Source organism: Schistocerca nitens, chromosome 2 (genome assembly GCF_023898315.1).
Source record: "Schistocerca nitens isolate TAMUIC-IGC-003100 chromosome 2, iqSchNite1.1, whole genome shotgun sequence".
Lineage (NCBI taxonomy): Eukaryota > Metazoa > Arthropoda > Insecta > Orthoptera > Acrididae > Schistocerca > Schistocerca nitens.
This window is the reverse complement of record NC_064615.1, coordinates 780,314,693-780,333,367: the sequence shown is the minus strand read 5'-3', so window position 1 is coordinate 780,333,367 and position 18,675 is coordinate 780,314,693. Positions and strand designations below refer to the sequence as shown.

Here is an 18,675-nt window from a genome sequence, read left to right as displayed (position 1 = left end):
GGCATCTCATTACTTTCCCCAGTACTAGCTTTTCTGAACAACGTATATGGGAGTTACCCTTGCAACAGATCTTTCATTTATGTAATCCTCCTGGCCTCGATCTCGGCGACCACAGCATCTACCCAACAGTCATCCTTAGCTCTGTCTTGCATCCTCTCTGTCCACTCCATCACATCATTGTCATTGTCCATAGCACAAACTCATTGACTCCAGTGCCCATCCTTATCCTGTGCATCTGCTGCCTTTTCCTACTGCATGACTATCTTGCATGCTTGCTGCCTCCTTCAGAATTTTCAGCCACCCTTTCCCAATCCTCCCTTCCACACTCAGTACCCACCTCATTTTACACATTTCTATTCAGACACATTTTGACTACCTCTGTCCTGGCTGAGGGATCGATGGAGGTCGCTCAGCAGCATGCCAGATCTCAACCCTTTAAATTTCTACTTGGGGGGCACATGAAAGAAGTTGTGTATGCTTAACCTATTCTTGGTGTGCAATTGCCAGATCTCAACCATTTAAATTTCTACTTTGGGGGGGGGGGGGGGGGGTCACATGAAAGAAGTTGTGTGATGCCATTCAGTTGCAAGGTGGTGCCTTTCAGTTGCAAGGTGGTACGTTTGAACTTCTGCATCAGTCACTGTTGTATCATGTGCACAATTGCTTAAAGGCCATGGGAGCTACTTCGAACATTGTGTGTAATGGCTTTCTCATCACAGTATATCGTGCATGACTTTGTACTGTACAGGAATGATGATATGATAAATACCCTGAAGCATAGACACAATGCATTTTGTCTATATGACCTCTTTTTCTCCTTACCCCCTTAAGAACCATTTCCTGCAGGTCATCAGCATTTAGTAAGTCCACAGCTCATGGTCTAGTGGCTAGCATTGCTGCCTCTGGATCAGGGGGTCCCGGGTTCGATTCCTGGCCAGATTAGGGATTTTCTCTGCCCTGGGACTGGGTGTTTGTGTTGTCCTTGTCATTTCATACCCATCATCATCATCATCATCATCCATGACAGTGGCTCAGTTGGATTGTGTGAAAAAAAATTGGACTGTGAAAAAATTAGGACTTTGTACAGGTGCTGATGACCGCGCAGTTGAGTGCTCCACAAAACCGAACGTCATAACCATTTAGTAAAATCAACCTGTATATATACTTTTCCCAACAGCCACATATAGAAGTAGAAACTGTGTCTTAGAGTTTGGAATAGCAGGGTGTAATACATTTTTATGTGGTTATTATGGAGTTTATGTATATTTACACCAATAGAAGCTCCATTAGTGAAAACACAAACAAGTGTGTAAACACTGTCTATAGGCAGAGCAACTGGGAGCAGGTATTAGTGGGGAATGGGAATTGAGTGTGGGTGGGTTGTGGTGGGGAGGGGGGGGGTTACTGAGTTGGTGACGTAGGTAGAGGTATGGTCGTATGTCTATATTTAATGCTATATTAAGTGGTCTATTAATTTAAAAACTGTCTCATTTGACAAGTTGGTCTGATCATTTATAAGTGTGTGTGTGTGTGTGTGTGTGTGTGTGTGTGTGTGTGTGTGTGTGTGTTTTGTTTTGTTTTGTGTGATAGTTTTATGAATGTAAACTCCAGGTTGGAATACCAACAATGTAAGGAAAAGAGAGGTTGCTGCTCACTGTAAAAATGACAAGTAGAGCTGCAGATATGCACACATTAACTTTTGGCCAAAGCAAGCACACCTCGTGTGCACGTGGCTACCACCTCCAGCAGTTCCTGTAGCTGAAAGTCATGCCAGTGCAGGGTTGTGAATGGGAGGACTCTAGCTGATGTCTGATGTGTCAGTAGAAGCCATGGTATTTTAACCAGTTTCATTCTTTTCTGCTTCATGGTACATTCAGCTGCTGACAGTGATTGAACGCACATTTTTTAAACCCTCCTGGGTTTTCTTTAGTGCTCACTGTGTGGTGTTCACAACTTTCAGAGACTTTATCCTGCGTACATGTAAAGTTAGGCACACATTATTTTATCAACAGTAAATAAAGCAATACACTGTCGTATACCAATTCTCTCTTCTTGCACGTATTTGCTTCTGCTTGATCTTTATTTGTTGTGTTTGCAATATCAGGTTCACTGCAAGCTTCGTTCAACAGATAATTTCTTTATCACCATGTGTTACCCGTTTTTCCAGCTTTGCTTCTGGCTCAGAATAGTTATATGTTGGAATGCATAATTCTACAGATAGTTTGTGGGTAATACTGCCACTACCATGTATGAGTATTATGCTCAGACTGTTATGCTTGCTGTGCTACTTTGTTATGTACCATCTCTTTGACAACCATGCAACTATTTTGTGGTAAAGGGAAATCTAGCCATTGAACAAACACACTGCTCCCTCAACGTCTCTTTGAGAAACACTTGCTGTTTGATGCTTCTCTATAATTCTTCAGTGTAGGAACTTCCTGGTATTTCATTACCATTGCTATCCTTTCAAATGTACACACATCAAAAAATGTTTTGCATCACCTTGGTTCTTAGAGTTCCGGAACCTGTGCAGAAAATTGGAACAGAGATCAACATAAACATTGTTTCTGCCCCTTTCATTGCTCTTGAAAACCACACATTGCATGTTGTACCAACAGACAGCAAGACCTTCAGAGGTGGTGGTCCAGATTGCTGCACACACCAGTACCTCTAATACCCAGTAGCACGTCCTCTTGCATTGATGCATGCCTGTATTTGTCGTGGCATACTATCCACAAGTCACTGTTAGTCCAGATTATCCCACTCCTCAACAGTGATTTGGCATAGATCCCTCAGAGTGGGTGGTGGATCACATCTTCCATAAACAGCCCTTTTCAATCTATCCCAGGCATGTTCGATAGGCTTCATGTCTGGAGAACATGCTGGCCACTCTAGTCGAGTGATGTCGCTATCCTGAAGGAAGTCATTCACAAGACGTGCACGATGGGGGCGCGAATTGTCATCCATGAAGACAAATGCCTCGCCAATATGCTGCCTATATGGTTGCACTATCAGTTGGAGGATGGCATCCACATATCGTACAGCCCGTGCAGCCATTACGACTGCCTTCCATAATCACCAATGGCGTACGTCGGCCCCGTGTAGTGCCACCCCAAAACAACAGGGATCCTCCACCTTGCTGCACTCGCTGGACAGGTGTTTAGCCTGACCAGGTTGCCTTCAGACACGTCTCCGATGATTGTCTGGTTGAAGGCATATGCAACACTCATTGGTGAAGAGAACGTAATGCCAATCCTGAACAGTCCATTCATCATGTTGTTGGGCCCATCTGTACTGTGCTGCATGGTGTCGTGGCTGCAAAGATGGGCCTTGCCATGGATGTCGGGAGTGAAGTTGCGCATTGTGCAGCCTTGCGCACAGTTTGAGTCGTCACACGATATCCTGTGGCTGCACAAAAAGCGTTATTCAACATGTTGGTGTTGCTGTCAGGGTTCCTCCGAGCCATGAACCATAGGTAGCAGTCATCCATTGCAGTAGCAGCCCTTGGGCAGGGCAGCCTGAGCGAGGCTGTCATCGACAGTTCCTGTCTCTCTGTATCTCCTCCATGTCCGAACACTATCGCTTTGCTTCACTCTGAGACACCTGGACGCATCCCTTGTTGAGAGCCCTTCCCGCCACAAAGTAACAATGTGGACACGATCGAACAGCGGTATTGACCTTCTACCCATGGTTGAACTACAGACAACAGGAGCCGTGTACCTCTTTCCTGATGGAATGATTGGAACTGAGCGCTGTCAAACCTCCTCCGTCTAATAGACACTGCTCATGCATGGTTGTTTACATCATTGGAGGGGCCGGGGGGGGGGGGGTGTTAGTGACATCTCTGAACAGTCAAAGGGACTATGTCTGTGCTGTGATACGATATCCAGAGTTAACGTCTATCTTCGTGAGTTCTGGGAACTGGGGTGATGCAAAACTCTTTTTGATGTGTGTGTTTTTTCAGATTCGTTTGCTATACATTGGATGCTGTAAGCACGTCTGTTGACCAGTTTGTTAAGTATGATTTCTCAAATGCAGTCTTGTATGGTGAAATATGTACCAAATCACCTACATTAAGTTTTTGTTTACATAAATTCACCATTTTAATGTAACTGTAAACAATATCTAGAAGCTCATTATCTCAAACATCAATTGGTTTAATGTGTATGATGTAATGTTTGATTATTATTTGTCAAAGGATATTAGTCTGTTCGTATGATCCACAAAGTTAAAACACATTGGCATGTGGGTTTTTATTGTTCCATTCAAATGTTCCATGATACTTGCTTTCATCTTGGAGAATGATGAGTAGTGGCGTATATCATACTGCTGCAGTAGTACCTTGAAATATCTATTATAAAATTCACTGCCATTATCAGTTCGAAGGTCTGCTGGCCTGATGCTCTGTGATTTGTCCCCTTCTGCATCAGTTGGTCCATGTCCATCGCCTGTGCTACTGCGTTCTCCATCTTTGTTTGTACACATAAGGTCCAAGCAAATTTGAACTATGTATCAATGAACATTAAATTTAATTTCAAACTTCATTTTCCTGCAAATGTTGCTTCATATCCATAAGATCAACGTGCCATAAGTCATCTAAGTCTACCATTGTAACACACCTGCATAGGAATGTTTTGCTTGCTGGTTTGTTACATTCTTGAACTACTGTCTCCATAATTATTCGATAATGTGCATTTCTCTGAGCTCTGAAATGATTGATATGATTTTCTTCATGTATGCCGAATTTCCTGTGAAAGCCAATTCTGTGTGCAGTCTTATCATTCTTATAGTTCATTGGGTAGACTTGTTGTACAGCTGGTTTAATAATATTTTTGTGTTTCTTACTGTGTGAACTTTTTATTTATGCTATGAGGGAATTGTTTTCCAGATGTACATTACTCATAGTAGTATTTCTGTATACATTCCTAATTCTTTCACTAAATACCTGTAATGTTTTGAAGTTTTTAACAATGTTAAATGCAGAAAACCAGGTATACTGTATTCCCAATGTGTGTTATTTTGTGAATATAATTGTGCACATCACTTATTAACATTTCTTTATTTATTGTGACATTTTGGCTCCTGTCATGATCAAGTAACAAAAAGCTTAGAACTTTTAAAAGAACATTCCTTTATAAGATCTAAGCATTTTGATGCCTGATGATGGTAGTAACTGAGGTGATGTAAGAAATAAGGAAATTTTAATAAGTGATCTAGACAGTGTTAATCACAAAATATTAATCATGATGATGGACTGAAACAGGAAATTCATCTCGTTCATTAATCGTGTATGTTGTGTTGTTGGTTACTTCTACAGAAAAGGCACCAACATGTGTGATTCTTCGTGCGGAGTCCATATGTTATATCTACCTAGATATTGTTGTGACAAGTAATGAAATCACCAGTTGTATTTCCTTCACCATTTATGTTAGTCATTTGTGTTGGTAATGTTAGTTTCAGTAGCAGGCTTATATGTTTCTCTGGAAGATGATTCTCTCTCCAGCTGTCCTGCTCTGAGCAATCATAATTTGCATCGAACTGCTTTACATGCATTGGTGACTTTGCATTTTGTTATCATGATTGACATGTATGCAGCTTAAATACACTCTGACTAGTTTCATATTTTCTTTTTATTTGTTTCATCTCTGTTGGCATATTTTCAAGTACCACAGCCTTTGCAGCTAACATATTGGTTGTGCTTCAGAATTCAGCAAATTTTATGTTAATCTATTGAACGTTCCACTCAAATTTTGTGTTAACAATCCTAGTGTGGCTTTCTGATGGGCATTTATTTCTGCGAGACAATTATTGTTTCAATTTTCACAACTTCAAGGTCCATCACCCAATCTGTTAACATATAAAGTTCTGCCATACCTTTCCAGTGCCGATTTTGTGCATTACATCAATGTATTTCATATTTTTGTGTACATTTATAAGTATATTAATTAATTCAACTCTGAGGGTTATGTACAGTCACTTGTTAGTTTGCACCACTCTATGTACCCATAAATATTGTTGCATTATTTAAAAAAAAAATGGAAGTTTCATCTGTATAATCCCTCATTCAACTGTCATGTTTTATCAGTGACCAAAACTTTGTACTTTGTACTTTTGTGCATTACATCAATGTATTTCATATTTTTGTGTACATTTATAAGTATATTAATTAATTCAACTCTGAGGGTTATGTACAGTCACTTGTTAGTTTGCACCACTCTATGTACCCATAAATATTGTTGCATTATTTAAAAAAAAAATGGAAGTTTCATCTGTATAATCCCTCATTCAACTGTCATGTTTTATCAGTGACCAAAACTTTGTACTTTGTGTGATATCTGCAAACTCCACATACAGTTCTAAATTTGTTGAGCATTATGTCGGTTCCTACATGCTTGAAAATGTGTTCAAAATTCATATTATCTTATTCAAAAGTGACAGTAAGGTTTGCGTTATCTCTTAAAGTTGTTTTGGAATCCACAAGTGAGTTTGACTTAAATGAAAAAGAGCTAGCATTGTTTGACTACCAATACAGAAATATTATCGTTTCTGTTCCTTACTTTCCACAGCAACATCATCAAATATAAACACAATATTCAGCTCTGTCCTTTCGGTGATAGAACAGCATCACTTTCATGAAACATATTGTATGTTACTCCATCAGTACTTGACAATATCACTTATAATAGTTGCTAATTGGGCTGAAATAATATTTTTGAAAATACATATCATGTTAGAAGCTATCTTTATCTCAGTGTGTAAGTAATCACATGATAATGATCCTGTTACCATGATCTGATAGGCTCACAATTACAGATCATGTATTGTAGGGCAGAAGTGGACCAATCTTCTTTTTTTCCTGTAGTGTTGCAGGCAAGTCAGTTACTACGAAGCAAGCATTTCATCCATCTATGTGTGATATTACCTGTGCAAGCAGATAAGGGATTTTATAAGAGAAAAAAGAAGAAAAGAAACATGACATAAACTTTTTTATTTATTGTGCATGGATACGTTATAAAGCTTTGCATATGGCTGGATAGATATGAATGTGATTAAAAATGATGTAGTCCCATACATATATTTGGAATAATACATTTTGTTATTTATTGATGCACAGAATGTCATAATGCTGAACAACCTCTTCTGCCTGCCATGTACATTCTGACATGCAAGCTCCACCAAATTCTTCCATAGCCTCTCATAGAAGCTATTTACAGAGGGACAACTATTGAACTATATGAAATAAAATCATCATAACTTCTGAACGGCTTGCATTAGGACGTTCAAACTGCATGGTTGGCTGTCAGGCATGATGGGAATTAGTACGTACATGCATGGTTTGGTTTAGTGACGAAGCCCACTTCCGTTTGTATGGGTTCATCAGTAAGCAAAATTGGTTCTTTTTGGGGGACTGAGAATCCGCATTTCACAATCAAAAGTCTCTTCACCCTCAATGGGCGACTGTGTGGTGTGCAATGTCCAGTCAAGGAATAGTTGGTGCGATATTCCTTGATCGCACAGTGACTGCCGAATGGTGCGTGAAGATTTTGGAATATGATTTCATCCCCATTATCCAAAGTTACCCTAATTTCGACAAGATGTGGTTCATGCAAGACGGAGCTCGAATGCGTCAAATCATGGGAGTGTTCGATGCCCTGGAGGAGCACTTCGGGGATGGCATTCTGGCTGTGGGATACCCAGAAGCCACTGGCATGGGCCTGGATTGGCAGTAACCCCAAAAACATTGCTGAGATAAAACAGCCATTCAGGAGGGCGTCAACAGCATCGATGTTCTGACACTTGAGTGGATCATACAGAATTTCACTATTTGTCTGTGCCACATCGTCGCCAGTAATGGCAGGCATATAGAACATGTCATAACCTAATTCCAAATATCTGTAGTGATGATGTTTACATGTTGAATAAAGTGCGTGCATGCCATTGTTTGTAACTAATATAGGTTTTTTTTCATATAGTTCAATAATTATCACCATATACATATGGCTGCCAGCTGATGCATTCACCAACAGATGCTGGACTGCATAGTCCACATACATTAGATTCTCACATGTATGTTTCTGTAAATGCATGCATCCTGTATCATTATACACTGAAGAGCCAAAGAAACTGTTACACCTGCCTGATATCATGTAGGGTTCCCGCGAGCATGCGGATGTGCTGCAACTCGACTAATGTCTGAAGTAGTGCTGGAGGGAATTGACACCACGAATCCTGCAGTGCTGTCCGTAAATCCGTAAGAGTAGGAGGGGTGGAGATCTCTTCTGAACAACACGTTGCAAGGCAACCCAGGTATGTTCAATAATGTTCATGTCTGGGGAGTTTGGTGGCCAGGAAAATTTTTAAACTCACAAGAGTGTTCCTGGAGCACTCTATAGCAATTCTGGACTTGTCGGGTGTCGCATTGCCCTGCTGGAACTGTCCAAGTCCACCGGAATGCACAATGGACTTGAATGGATGCAGGTGATCAGACACGATGCTTACATATGTGTCACGTGTCAGAGTCATACCTAGACGTGTCAGGGGTCCCATATCACTCAAACTGCACATGCCTCACACCATTACAGAGCCTCTATCAGCTTGAACAGTCCGCTGCTGACATGCAGAGTCCATGGATTCATGAGGTTGTCTCCATACCCGTACATGTCCATCCGCTCGGTACAATTTGAAACGAGACTCGTCCGACCAGGCATCATGTTTCCAGTCATCAACAGTCCAATGTTGGTGTCGTAAAGCTTTGTGTCATGCAGTCATAAAGGGTACACAAGTAGGCCTACGGCTCCGAAAGCCCATGTCGATGATATTTCCTTGAATGGTTTGCACGCTGACACTTGTTGATGGCCCAGTACTGAAATCTGCAGCAGTTTGGAGAAGGGTTGAACTTCTGTCCCATTGAACGGTTCTCTTCAGTCATCATTGGTCCCGTTCTTGCAGGATCTTTTTCCAGCTGCAACAATGTCAGAGATCTGATGTTTTCCAGTTTCCTGATATTCACAGTACACTTGTGAAATGGCTGTTAGGGAAAAGCCCCACTTCCTCCCTACCTCAGAGATGCTGTGTCCCATCGCTAATGCACTGGCTATAACACCACATTCAAACTCGCTTAAATCTTGATAACCTGCTGTTGTAGCAGGGTCATTCCATGTCATTTCTACGCACCTCTCCACTTGACCTGCTCAGATTTCTTTCAAATTTGGTGCATTCAATCTCCCAGATAAGAGATGGAAAAATACCAACTTGCAGATGTGTATTACAGCTATGAAGAAAGTCACAGGTCTGGAAAGTTTGGAATTTGTGCTAAATTTACATGCGTATGTCACAACATAAATTACTGTAATTCTGGTTCTAATTCAGTTACAGCAATGAAAATGGTACTATTGGAAAGCTAATGTGAATAGACCTTTACATTGATACGTCACATGGCAGGTTTCTGAGAATTTTCATACTAAAGGTCATTGATTTTGACCTTTGACCTTGAATGTCTCAAAACACCGCAGCTTCAATTTTTTTTTAATATATCTAATTGCTCCAGTATTTTACTATAAATATGGTAAATATCAAGATGGCACACCAAAGGCATCATGCACAAAAAATTATTTTGTCAACTTAAGTACACCGTCAACTTGCAGCAAGCAGCTATGCATCCAGTTTTTTCTATAACACCAGCCAATAGCAGTTACTTCTATTCAGACCAGTTCTTTAACATTTCTAGCTGTGAACAGCCAATGAGGGACACTTTTATTTCAACCAATCAACAGTAGCCTGTTTTAGTGAACAGCTAATCAGAGAGATTTTTATTTCAACCAGTTTTTGTGAACAGTCAATCAGAGACACTCTTATTTCAACTAGTCACCAGTAGCCCACTGATCTCTATATATTAAGCAAATTTTGTTTCATATGTATTATGGCTGTGGCTAGTTTAACAAAGTGCATTGTAAATGTGTCGTAAAGTAATATTTAGTTAAAAAATTGATTTCAAGTCAAAATTGTATTGTTGCAATACATTTAGGGAAGGAGGTCATGCAAGAGTGCAGAAGAATTTAAGGAATGTTCAGGAGTGGATGATAAACAAATATCCTAAAGCATTGTTAGATGGGAAAATTTGCAGTAAATGTAGAAAAAAAAATCACAAAACCCAACAGTCACTGCAGACATTGCCTCAGTTGTGCCAGGTACTTCCGGAGAAGATTTAAGTGAAGATGAAGTAGCATCAGATCTTCCACCCAATGCTTTAAATAGTAGCCTTCAGTATTTAGGTGAATCTCCCATGAAGAAAAAGAGGCTTTAGAGTGAGAAAAAGTACCCAAAGCAAAAACTGAAAAAAAATAGCCTCTGTGTTGGAGCATACTTCTGTGGCACAATGGGAATAAGAAGAGAGTGAAAATGGAGAAAGTGAAATTATCACCCAGCTGAAAGACAAGTTTCAAAATTCAGACTGTATGTGTGACAAAACACAAGTTCTAACTGTTCTTCCAAAGAGCTGGAGTAGAAGGAAAACTGTGAAAGAATTTTCTGCTTCAGATTGCATGGCACAGAGAGAGAAACAGTTAGTAACAGGACATAGTATATTAGTGACACCAAATCCAAAGTCAGGTAGGACATTACGTGAGAAAACTTTTCAGTGTGTGCGTGATTACTGTGATCATGACATGAGCCGTATGATGCCTGGAAGAAAAGACTTTGTGTCTGTGAAAGAAAATGGAATTGTGGTACATAAACAAAAGCAGCTAGTGTTGCACGACCTTAAGGAACTGTATGCATATTTCAAAGATAAATACGTAGATATAAACATTGGATTCTCCAAATTTTGTGAGTTACGGCCAAAGCTCTGTGTTCTTGCCAATGCCAGTGGAACACATGGTGTGTGTGTGTGTGTGTGTGTGTGTGTGTGTGTGTGTGTGTGTGTGTGTGTGTGAACTCCAAGTTAATGAATGAAGGTTGTAAACTTAAAGCACTAACAAAGAGTGAAGAATACATATTACCATCATACAAGCACTGTGTAGCATTTGTTACATGTAATCATGCACTACCAGCATGTTTCTTATGTTCATGTCCCTATTTTCAGGCATGACAATACTAACTGATTATATGTATGGTCTGTTTGGTAAGAACTGCATTGACGAAGTTGGTTAACTAAAGGCAGGGTAGTTCTAGAGGCTATAACAAAGTCAACAGATGATTTCATTGAGGTGTTTGCATGGAGGTTACAACAGTTCCTACTGCACTCATTTATCTCCCAGCAGCAGTCACATTTCTGTAAAATCACTAAAGAAGGGCTCAAAGTAAATGAGTTTCTAGTTCTTTCTGACTTTGCAGAAAATTACTCCTTCACCATTCATGATGAGGTACAAGGATTCCACTGGAATCATTCACAGTCTACAATTCACCCATTTGTAGCTTACTACAGGGACGCAAGCACTAATGAAATATGACAGGTATCATACATGGAAATATCTGACTGCCTTCAACATGATACAGTGTGTGTTTATTCTTTCCAGACAAATTTCATCACTTTCTTAAAGTGTCAGTTTTCAAATCCAAAGCACATTTATTACCTTTCGGATGGATGTGCTGCCCAATACAAAAACAGAAAGAACTTCATGAATCTGTCCTACCATCAAGAAGACTTTGATGTTACAGCAGAATGGCATTTTTTTGCTACAGCACATGGTAGAGGACCTTATGATGGGGTAGCAGGGACTGTAAAGAGATTAGCAAAACTTGCCAGCCTCAAACGACCTTACGAAAATCATATTTTGACATTACAACAGTTGTTCGAGTGGTGCAAGGAAAATATTCCTTCATGTGTCTTCCATTGTACATCGGTTTCCCATCATGATGAAGATACGGCCAAACTGAAACAACGTTTGAAAAATTGGAGGACGATACCAGGTACCCATAAGCTTCATTGTGTAATACCTATTAACAAAGGTTTAGTAAAGACAGAGATATATTCTGCTTCTTTAGAGAGTAGAGAAGAGTCAGTGATTGCTATGGTGAATGAAATGCTGTTAACAAATATACATGGATTTGTTGCCTGTATGTATGACAGTCATTGGTGGGTTGAATATGTCTTACAAACATGTGAAGAAAAAGATGCAGTTAAGGTCAACTCATTGCATCCACATGGACTATCTCTGTCGTTTGTGTTTCCTGTCAAACCAGACACTTGTGTCATCAGAAAATGTGACATTATCACAAGACTGGATTCAGTGGCACCAACTGGAAGGACATAACAATCTCCCTGCATCAGATCTGGTGAACATTAACAATTTAGTTGGAGAACTGTGAGGAGAGATGTAATAACTTTTCACTGCCTTTTCATTACAACTGTAATGTAAATAATGTAATGTAATGTAAATAATTCATAATACCACTATAATAATATTTTTGTACAATATGACTTATGGATTTTACTTTATCATAATTTGTGTTTCATATACAGTACGTGTGTTACCTTATTCATATCGGTAGTGTATTGATGCTGACAAAATAATTTTTGTGCATGATGCCTTTGGTGTGCCATCTTGATATTTACCATATTTATATTAACATACTGGAGCAATTAAATATATTTTTTTGAAAAAAATGGAAGATGGGATGTTATGAGATACTCACGGTCAAAGGTTAAATGACCTTTAGTATGAAAATTCTCAGAAACTTGCAATGAAGCATATCAATGTAAAGGTCTATTCGTTAGCTTTCCAATGGTACCATTTTCGGTGCTGTAACTGAATTAGAACCAGAATTACAGTCATTTATGTTGTGACAGATGCGTGTAAATTTCGCACTAATTCCAAACTTAACAGACCTTCACTTTTGTAACACACATCTGAAAACTGGTATTTTTCCATCTCATATCTGGGTCATTGAATGCACCAAATTTGAAAGAAATCTGAGATGGTCAGGTTGAAAATGTTACTTTACTGTGTTGACATGGAATGACCCAGCAGCAGTAACAGATATAACAACTGCCCCAGACAGTTGTCTTATATAGATGTTGCCAACTGCAGTGCTGTATTCTGCCTGTTTACATATATCTGTGTTTGAATATGCATGCCTATACCAGTTTCTTTGGCGCTTAAGTGTGTATCTTCACTGCTTATGGGAAGTCATGCTGCAGATAGCATGGCCGTCTATTACCACTAAGGGAGTTAGAGTATTTCTGCTGAACATGGCTACAGTTAGCATTGAATTATTGTTTAGATGGAGCCCACTCATTACTGTATAATATCACATTACTATCGCAATGTCTAGGATTTTGGTAAACCATCACTAGATTGAACAGACTTTCTGATGCCATTTTGACAACAATCCATTTAATTTCACTGACACTCAAATTGTATGCTGTGTGCAAAAGCATTACTTTGACCAGTGAAGATTCAGACTGTCTTACTGTTCACAGTCTGTTTTTTCATGTACCAACTAATCCCTAAATTCTGCCTGGAATGGTTTTTTGCTATGCTATGACATACAGAACTTATACTGCTGTTTGTTTCATGTTTGCAGTTCCACAACTCATATGTAAGTGAAAACGATAGTAGTAGAATAACAAGAACGTCACCCCACTTTCCATTGTTTCCAAATTCATTCAAGACGGCGGCAATAGTTATGGCAACGCTGTAAGGACGTCATGGTGGGAAGTTCAAATTTTGACGGGAAGATAGGTCAATTGGGCTACCTCCACTAACTTAACCCCCTCCCCTTCCAGAAAATAGCTGGAAGTTCAAATTCCAGCAGGACAATGCAACGCACCACTGCTACCTCCACTAACCTAAGAAAATGGCGGAAAAATAGGTCACTTGGGCTACCTCCAGTAACCTAAGTCATCTCACCGCCACCTCTTCCTAGGAATTGGCAGGAAAAGGACTCAGCTTGTGCTGGGCTGCTGGATAGGTTGGGCACAAGTCTTTATTTTGCAGACAGTCTTTATTTAATCAATTAGAGGCAGTACCACCACGAGGCCCAGAGTCCAACTGACCTACTACACAGTACTGCCACCAGAGGGCGCTGTCGCCCCTCCCGTGACGTAATCCAAGATGGAGGTCTGGGGTGGGGGAAAATGACGGGAAAACGACTCAGCCTGCTCTGGGCTGCTGGAGAGAGGAAGCAGTGTACTGTCGAAATAATGCAGTACACTGATGTACAGACACGCAAACAACTCGTAAATTACCGTAATAATGCCATACACTGATGTACAGACACGAAAACAACTCGTAAACTGTCGAAATAATGCATTGCACAGCCTGTACACCTGCTCACAAAATAATGCAACAGACACGAAAACAACTCGTAAATCGTCAAAAAACATTTCATGTGTGACGTTATACAAACACTCTCACAACGCTTAAACAGCAGAAAATAATGCAGTGCACAAACACTCATTACACGTAAAATTACTTTAGAACTATCGTCAACCATGACGTATCAGCAAACTGCCCCCTAAAGGACTCTGAGGCGCGCACGCCAGGCGGCACGCCCACGCCAGTCTCATACGCGAGATGCCTCTGACCCGCGAGCGCGTGTTTACCGTTGCTGGCGCGAGACCTCTCCACCTGTGGATATTGACGTCACAGGTTTGATTCCAAATCCCGGACAGCATTTCTACTGGCGAGTGTTACACTAGAGATCTGAAAAGCTAATGTGCATTTCTTACGACCTCAATCAGCATACCATCAACTGTTTGTGATCCTTCTCACAAGGGAACCTCCCCATCGCACCCCCCTCAGATTTAGTTATAACTTGGCACAGTGGATAGGCCTTGATAAACTGAACACAGATCAATTGAGAAAGCAGGAAGAAGTTGTGTGGACCTGTGAAAAAATAAGCAAAATATACACTGAGTAGTCCATGGGCCACATATGCAACATCAAGGAGAACGTGAGCTCAGGAGCGCCGTGGTCCCGTGGTAGCGTGAGCAGCTGCAGAAGGAGAGGTCCTTGGTTCAAGTCTTCCCTCGAGTGAAAATTTTACTTTCTTTATTTTTGCATAGTTATTATCTGTCCGTTCGTTCATTGACGTCTCTGTTCACTGTAATAAGTTTAGTGTCTGTGTTTTGCGAACGCATCGCAAAACCGTGCGATTAGTAGGCGAAAGGACGTGCCTCTCCAATCGGAACCGAAAACATTTGATCGCACGGTCATAGGTCAACCGATTCCTCCACAGGAAAACACATCTGATATATTCTATACGACACTGGTGACGGCATGTGCGTCACATGACAGGAGTATGTTGTCGACCCATCTAACTTGTACACTTGGCGAATGGGTAAAAAGATTCTTCTACCTTGCCCGATTTAGGTTTTCTTGTGGATGTGATAATCACTCCCAAAAAAGTGATGAAAACATAAGAGTTTGTCACATAAACTGAAAATAAAAAATTAAACTTTTCACTCGATGGAAGATTTGAACCAAGGACCTTTCGTTCCTCAGCTGCTCACGTTACCACGAGACCACGGCGCTCCTGCATTCCCAGTGTCCTTGATGTTGCCTATGTTGCCATGAACTACTCAGTTTGTATATTTTGCTTATTTTTTCACAGTTCCACACAACTTCTTCCTGTTTTCTCAATTGATCTGTGTTCAGTTTTTCAAGGCCTATCCACTGTGCCAACTTATTACTAAATCTGAAGGGGGTGCGATGGGGAGGTTCCCTTGTCAGTCAACCACCCCCTATAACCCAGTCGATATATCACCGAACATCTGACGTGACATCGAGATAGAATGCATTACAAATACTGGAGAATTATATCGAGCGGTGGTGTGATGGAGTGCAAATAACGGTTTCATACAATATTCCTTAGCCGAATCACATTATAAATTCGGTAATTTTATTACGAGGTTGCACCGTCGGCAATGTGTAACCGCACTGCTGGTCTGATTATAATTCACTCCGGCGATCACCGTCTATAGTCAGTGTCACGGTATTTGTCTGGATAAAACCACTTCATTCAGAGGTAATGCCATACCTCGATTTATAAAGCCAGTATAACTTTTAACATGGATATATGTATGCACCTGTAGAATCAACACAGCTTGTGATAGTAATATGGTCATTGCGATCTTGTTTTTTAACATCTGGCGGTTTGTAAGATGATTATGCCTCTCTTTCTAAGACACAGTGGTACCACTCGCAAGAAAACTTACGACACATGTCCACCCATCACTGATTTTTGGTCAGTATTATTTCGTATCGCAGGCAATCAGTTATTGGCCAAGTATTATACTTAGTAGTAGGGGTTGTATGATAGGTTCACCTTGAGCATCAGGCTTTTAAAATATGTCTTTGTGTTCCGACATGTGCAAAGGAAATGACTACGTCCAGTCGTAAGGAAGGTATGGATTTCACATGGAATACTGTGATAGCAAAGGGAAGAGTATGTCAAGTCATAAGAATGGTACAGATATTTCTATTTCCAGAGCCACATCCATCAGCATGGTGTATTTCTGATACTTCGCCTATTGTCAAATGTCGACCAATTGAGACCGTGATCGTAATATTTAATTGTAAGTACAGGGATAAAATAGATATGTGGCCGGTTTTTCTAGGACAATTCTGTCTATGCATGCTTGGTGGGCAGTGGCTGGTGACCTGTGGCGAGAATGATTCATGTTTCCAGCTAATGGTAGAAGCTGTCCAAATGGAGAGGCCTGTTGAGGTGTAGGAATGTAGCTGACTTAACCATGTCGTCCCCTAGAGGGCCGAGTAGTGAACCAATACTTAGTATGTGTTTGACAGCTTTCGTGATAGCATGAAAATTTGAGAAGATTCAATATGGACGTGTGTTTGCACTGGACCATTATTCCCTCCCATGTAAAATGCCCAGTTGACTGCTTCTGCACATTTTGCGCCTTTATTTAGTTGAGGGAACATCGATTGTGGTCTGTGCATCTAGCAGGTGAAAGGCACGTTTGCTGGTTCTCTAGGCATGAGAAACACCTTATTTGACTATGTAAATTATAGGGATGATTTGGAATCTGTTACATAACCGACATTGGTATGCATGAGTGGAAACATCAGTTTCTTTTATTTTATCGAGTTATCATGTAAAGGTCTTTGCAGGCGAGATAAGTTTCTAGTTACTTAGTGGTTTACAGCACAATCCACCTCACTAAAATTTCAGGTGTGTAGAGGTACTGCTATGTAAGTGATATTAGTATGTGGTTGATAACGAGAAGTATTGTGTATATGGTATAATATTCAGGCAAACCATGTGAAAATACATGTATTCTTGTAATCCAAGAATCTGGAGATTTGTGTAGAAAGCAAGCAAGCAGATTGGGAGCAGAAAAGGTGATGACTCGCCCCGACGGGAACCAACTCAGCCTTTGTACAACAGTTCTGAAAGTGACTTCCATCTGCTGAGTGCGCTGTGGTCACTCTAGGTGAGGGGTGGGAGATGACCACCCGACCTCGTGGGAAATATCTAGTACAGCGAGGAGTATAACTACGGTGCACATGCTTATGCTATATGTGTTTGCCTTATATGTACAAGTGTCTGTCAGTCGATAACTATATCCGTGATGCAAAAGGGGCGATTTTCTATGGTGCAGGATATGAATTGTGTGTTTACTACATCGACACGGTACGTGGTGGTATATTGTCAGGTTGGAGATTGGGTTCTCTCTCTCTAATATTCCAGCTTCTGTCCTCAGTGTCAGAACAGTGTGAGTAAGAGTCTTTTCTGTATTTGACAATCTGTAGGCCACTTTGCAGGGTTTAATTGTCAATGCAATATGGTGATCTGTACAAAATATTTTTGCTGCTAAAAGTCTCATCTACAGAAAAAAAGACAGTGCTTCCACATCTGTCACATCAGTTATTTGGAGGGTAAGTTCAGTAAAATCCAATCAGAACACTCCATTCATTCACAAGATATCCTTTGTGCTGGGGCATAGGAGCCCCTACAAACCGATTCGAACAAGATGGAGGCAAGGTGTCTACAGAAAGCTCTGAGAAAGCATGTGTTCAAAGACAAGTTGAAGCAGACCATCCTTCACTGGCGGGGATGCCGTCACTCATCTGCCAATGTGGCATTAGGATATCTCTAGACCAATAGCTGTAAGATACCGAAAATTCCCGCCATTTTTCCCTCCTGTAGGACAGTGCTTCGAATTCTGTTTGCGTAATAGTTCCGACCCCCCCCCCTCCCCTCCCGTCAGTGCTTAGTCAGTGCTCTCTTCCCAAACATTAAGAATGCTCTTATGATTAACAGTGTTTTATCAAGCGTGCACAGACGTGACGAAGGCTTTTAGCGGTGAGAATGTTTAACGTTTCTGATGTATGTTGACAGCAGGGCGTCACGATTTCCAGGAAGTGAACATGTGATGTCTCGTTAGGACCATCAGGAAGAATGTAGTCGGTGTTATTCTGGGCTATTTTCGTAAACAGGTCCTGGTCGCTGTGTGAACATTTCGTGGTGATGCAGCTCACATGCCCCGTTACCATTATTTTTTGACCATTTACAAGTTTTTTTCGTGATTTTTGCATTATCTTATGAGCAGGTGTGCAGGCTGTGCAACACGTTATTTCGACAGTGTATAGTTAGCGAGCGTGTCTGCAGAGCGTTTTACATGCATTATTTTGACAATTTACTAGTTGTTTTCGTGTTTGCACATCAGTAAACTGCATTATTTTGGTGATTTACGAGTACTTTGCAGGT

The 18,675-nt window shown here is 40.6% G+C and overlaps 1 protein-coding gene across 1 annotated transcript in view; it reads left to right on the top strand.

Annotated features, from left to right (window-relative positions):
- LOC126235327 (uncharacterized) overlaps positions 1-18,675 on the top strand; it is a 154,248-nt gene that overhangs the window by 18,204 nt on the left and 117,369 nt on the right. Inside the window, exon 2 of the mRNA XM_049944050.1 lies at positions 8,152-8,307. The gene's annotated coding sequence lies outside the window, so the exon portion shown is untranslated. The remainder of the gene's footprint in view (positions 1-8,151; positions 8,308-18,675) is intronic.